This window comes from Barbatula barbatula (genome assembly GCF_947034865.1).
Source record: "Barbatula barbatula genome assembly, chromosome: 6".
In the NCBI taxonomy this organism is placed as follows: Eukaryota; Metazoa; Chordata; class Actinopteri; order Cypriniformes; family Nemacheilidae; genus Barbatula; species Barbatula barbatula.
Genome location: NC_136765.1, coordinates 11,374,794 through 11,380,793, shown reverse-complemented (window position 1 = coordinate 11,380,793; position 6,000 = coordinate 11,374,794).

Below are 6,000 nucleotides of genomic sequence, written 5' to 3'. Positions count from 1 at the left end.
TCATCATCTCGATCTTGTTTCCCAATTGATAACATTCACAAAACACACTACTTTTACAAGGATACTTTCTTATAAGGGAATTTTGACATAATTTAGTTTAGTTTAAAAGTTAGTTTACATAAAAAACAGCTGACACGATGTAAAGTTCTTTGTTCAATGTAATCAGATTAATTCATTCAATTCATTAAACAAAAACCTCAAGAGTGACTATGATTGAATTTCTTTTACTTTTTCTAACATGTACAAACATTAGTTTTGTGTAGCTTTCCTGTAGCTCAGTGGGAAGAACATTGCGTTAACAAGGCAAGGTCGTGGGTTCTATAAATACTTGTAACCCAGAAGTGTGGATTCAGTTGTTTTGTCTCATATGTATGTTGAGAGAACAGCCCCAGCTGGAAGAAGCTTTTACATCTGATAATAAATTCTACTTAAACTTATTGGGAAAAACGATCTCTTTGACTTTTCTTCAAATTTTGAACACGCGGGACTCGAGTTTCAAAAGTCCAATAGTTGGTGACCCCGACGTGATTTGAAGACAAAGAGAAGTTTTGGCGCCACATTTCGGCGGACCCCGTGGGGGAGGGAAAAGATATCGAGACGGATTCAGATTTAACACAAAAGCCGGCTAAAATAAATAAGGTAAGGGCAGAAACCTGTTATTCCGAATTCTGCTATTGGATATACTAAATTTCTGTGTTGAATTTGATGAACATCTCGATGAATAGACGAGTAAAATTGAAATAAGGAAAATCAGATTTAAAAGATTCTTACGGGTTAGAGTCCCTTGGCTAAGGAAGCCATAAATTAAAGGGTTAGAGTCCCTGAAATTAAAACAGTTAAAGTCTGTTGGGAAAGAAATCCCGTGATCGGCGTATCACAAATTCTGTTGGGTTGAAGTCCCTTGGATTAAAGAGTAATCCATAAATTCGATACTTTGGTATGAATGGTATTGGGGATGAAAGTATTTAGACGTGGTGTTTAGTTGAATGCATAAGTAAACGGAAAATTTGCACGTGGTGTGTGTGGGCTTTGTGTATGTGTATAATTTAAGTTGGGGTAAGGAGACGATCGTAAAGAAACTAGTAGGAAAGTTATATTGAATACATATATATATATATACAAGTAAATAAATAGAATGGCAGAGTTTCAAAAGGAGTGTGATGAGTACGAATGTCCGACCGTATTAGCGCAATGGCAGAGTATCGCTGAGATGATGATAGCACAGGCTGAACCAAAATCCAGTAAAGCGACACAAAGAGAGGTTGAGGAATGTTGGGTAGAATTGTGTGATAATTATGCATGGACGAAAGAGGCAGAGAAACTTAAAGTGGCCCTGGCCCCGAAAATAAGAAATATGGAGAAAAAGGCTCATTGTAGGTTAGTCAGACATAAAGGTGATGAAAAAACGATTAAATGGTATAATGCAAGTCGATATAAAAATAAAGGGTGTGACTTAGAAAAACAGTTAAGAAAATGGAGTCGTGTTGCCCTCGTGGCAACAGCTTTATCGCCCATTAGACATAGGAAGGAAGGGAAAGCTACAGAGGATGATGTTAGACTGAAAGTGAAGGATGGAAACAGGGAGACCGAGTCACTAGCACCGCCCCCTGAACGGTACCGCCCATTGTATCCGCCTCTTGCTCCGCCTATTGCTCAGCCCCCACCCTACATCTCACAAAATACGACTGACAGCAAACAACAGGTCGTGCTTGAGGTACGAGAGGGAGTTTTAGACTGTAATTTAAAAGAATTAGAAGAACTTCGACAGGAGGTACAACACCTGGGCAAGGTAGTGACAGAACAGGTACATGCGGCACGAGCTCAGGTGAATGAGACAATGCGCCACATGGCAGAAAATATGGAACTTCCAGAGGGAAGTGATGGTAGTGAGAACGGAGTAGGAAGTGAAGATGAAAGGGGAAGTTGTAGAGCAGCTGGCCCTATAGAAACAACAGGTCAGGCCCAGGGCACGATGCATACAGTATGTATTAAGGGAACGATGGTAATGGATGAGGAGCCAATAGCAAAACGAACTAGGGGAAGGGAAAAAGAACAGCAGCTGTCTAATTTTTCAATTGATCATTGCCCCCCTAACGTACCAGAGCAGAGAGAGCAGGCAATGAGTCATCATACTAATCAATTATATCCAGGCGTACAAGCCCCATTGTTAGCAAAGAGCACTGGGGTGCAGTACCAGCCCTGGTCACACAGTGACATGACTGCTATTTCCAGTAAACTTCCTCCAATTACATCAGGGGGCTCTAAGTGGTTGAGTAAATTAACGGCCTTGAGTCATGGTACCGTTTTGGCTTTGGGTGACATAAGGTGTCTGTTGGGTCAGATTTTGACAGCCTCTCAGATGGGGAGTTTTGAACTCGAAGCCCAAACATTACAATATCCAAATGATCTTGATTTTTCAAAAGTAATCACAATGGTGGGCAGGGCACTCGGTCGATTGTACCCATTGCCACCCACCGTATACCAAAACATAAAGTTTCGCATAAAACCAGGTGAGACAGGCGCAGCATATTATTTCAGGTGCGCTGCTGAGTGGGAACAGATGGTGGAAGAAAATAGTTTAATCAACCCAATTACACGAGACATATTCAGAGCAGCAGTCATGGCAGGTGCCCCTAGTGGTGTTAAACAAATCATGGAAAATAACCCTGACATTCCAATTGCTAGTAACGAAATATGGGAAAGGCATTTAGTCCACCACACAGATAGGGCTGTAGAGAAAACAGGAAAAGAGGAAGAACAATTAGAAAAGATAAAAATAGAGTTGCTAAAACTACAGTTAGAACAAGCAAAAAATGAGGGAGGAACAAAAAAAGAGTAAGCAAATGCCACAACAACCCTATCAGCCACCCCCTTACCAATATAACGGCCCACCCTATGGTACAGACGCCCATGCAGCAGGTGGGAGGGGAAATAGACAAAGGAGCAATTGGAGGGGTAGTAATAGAGGGAGGGGGTCTTATGGAGGGAGGCAGCAGGGCGAGGGAAATTGTTACGTGTGTGGTGAGGCAGGCCACTGGATGAGAGAGTGTCCACAGCTTTCAGGTCAGTTTAACGGACCACCTGCGGAGGGATGGGGTCCTCGAAGAGGTGGTGCCGGTGGTCGCGGCAGGGAACCACAAACCCCATACAACCCGGGGCAATACCCTCCACCACCCTCCAACCTACAGGTGCCGATGTTCCCGCCATCGGGCCCCGAGGGTGGCGCGAGCGTTTATTGAAGGGGCCCCCAGAGAACTGAAATGAGGGCTAGGGCCGAACCTCTCATTTCGTTAATGGTAAACAACAAACCATTAATAGCTCTGGTGGACACCGGAGCCACCTATTCGACTGTCACAGGCGGCATAAAACAATCTGATTTGAGTGACAAGACTATGACGGTCGTCGGATTCTCTGGGGGCAGAGAAAGCTGGCAAATGACACAACCACTTAAAGTTGAAGTGGCAAATCAATGCTTATCACACTCGTTCCTTTTCTCCAGCAATGCTCCCATTCCTCTTTTGGGTAGAGATTTATTAATAAAATTAGGGGCTAGCATTTTGTGCTCAGCAGAAGGGGTAATAGTTACATTTCCAGATGGTACAACCATTAACTGTTCCCTATCAGGTAATACGACAGACAGCCAGTGGATGCTGACCTCGTGTGGGGAGGAGGAGGCAGCTGATCTTTACTGGGTAAAATTAGATGATGACGCACAGTGGGGCACCACAATGGAACTGTATAACAAATACCGTTCATGGATTTCAAATTTAGATATCTATTTACCCCCCATAGACCCATTGCATTGCACATTGTTTTATGACAGAAATGACATAACCATTTATGAAGACATGTTTCAGGAAGTGGAGGGAGACAGATGGGTGTTGGAGGGAGCTGGAATTTTTGTGAGTAAAGAAGGAGTGATGGCTCCAGTGAAGCTGACAGAAGAGCAGTTGAAGTGGTATGAGATGGCAGACACAGCAGCACCTCACATATCGTTAGCCTTACACCCAAGCCATGAAGCCAGGGAGCTAGGTAAGATTACAAAAACACTGTTGGCCACCCAGGATTGGGAGCCCACGGAAAAAACAGATGTTAAATATTCACCTAAACACAAAGCCTATTGGATAGAAGGTGCCACACGAGACACTGGAGCTCTAGAGCATGTGCAGGTTTCTAGATTCCATGGTAGGGAGCTGTCAGATAGTGTGGGAGCACCAGACATCATAAAAAATTTACCTGAGGATCTTTGGTCTCAGGGCCCAACAGATGTAGGTTTTTGTAACATGTCTCCAGTTTACTTTCAGTTAAGCACGCCTGACCCCATCTGGATTCCACAATACCGCAACAAACCTGAGGCGGACGAGGGTGTGGCCGCAACAGTAAAAGGTCTCCTAGAGAGGGGTGTTATTACACCATACAAATCTAGGTGGAACACACCTATTTTTCCGGTGCCGAAACCAGGCACGAATAAGTACAGGTTGGTACATGATTTGAGAGCAATCAATGCTGTTGTGGCTACACCATCGTTAACAGTGCCTAATCCGTATACTGCACTCTCTGTGATAACACCTGAGCACAATTGGTTTACATGTATTGATTTGGCTAACGCATTTTTCTGTATCCCTTTAGCAGAGGAATGCAAGGCGTGTGTGGCTTTTACATACAAAGGTTGTCAATATTCTTACAACAGATTACCCCAGGGGTTTGTTTTATCACCAGGAATTTTTAACCATGCATTAAAACAACAATTACAGGACTGTAGTTTGCCTGGAGACTGTGTGTTGATCATGTATGTTGATGACCTCCTTTTGGCAGCCAAAACAGAGCAAGGATGCCTGGAGGGGAGCGAAGCTGTGTTAAGACAATTACACAAAAGTGGCTTCAAGGTAAGCAAGGAAAAGCTGCAATTTTGCAGACCTTGTGTTACATTTCTAGGTCGCATGATCACCCCAGAGGGCTCCACGCTAACTGTAGCACATAGACGAGGAATTCTGAGTCATCCAAAACCAACCACGGTTAAAGAGATGTTGTCATTTCTAGGCCTAACAGGGTATAGTAGACATTATATTCCAATGTATGTTTCATTAACAGCCCCTTTGAGAGATCTTGTAAAACAACAGGGTATGAAGAATTTGAGAGCAGACATTGAGTGGACACAGGAAGCTGAACGGACGTTCATTAACTTGAAACAACAGATGGCACATGCAGCTAATCTCAGCAGTGCCGATTACAGATCACCATTTCACTTAGACGTCTCTGAGACAGGGTCAAGTGCACATGGGGTACTTTATCAAAAAGACCAGGGGGGCAGAAAAGTGTTGATGTATGTTAGCATGTTGTTGGACAGTGTAGAACAAAGACAGCCACCATGCAGCAGGTTTGTCGCAGGATTGGCAAAGATAGTGAAGAAAACGTCTCACATCGTTATGGGCCACCACCTAATTGTTTTAACCACGCATTCAATCGCATCTTTTGTTAATTCTGAATCATTCACATTTTCCCCTTTACGACAGCGACGCATTGCAGCAATTTTGCTCGCCGACCATATCATGTGAGCACGTGTGAAGTATGTCAGCGATATAACGTTAAACCGACGATTAAACCAACAAGGGGTTCGTTTCCTTTGACCGGTGGTCGGGGGGACGAAATCGTGATTGATTTCACAGATATGATCACGAGGATACAGGGTAAGCGTTATCTTCTGGTAATCGTAGACTATTTCACTGGATGGCCTGAAGCTTATCCTGTAGGCAGAGAAGAGAGTACGGCGGTGATAAAATGTTTAATTAACCATTATATTCCGCGCTATGGTTTCGCCCGGCGTTTACGATCAGATAATGGCAGCCATTTTAAGAATGAACATTTGCGAGTCGTCGAAAAGGCCCTAGGCCTCAAACATGCATTTGGTGCAGTCTGGCATCCTGCCAGCCAAGGTAAGGTTGAACGAATGAATCTCACACTAAAACTCAAATTGGCTAAAATCTGTGCACAGGCAAAACT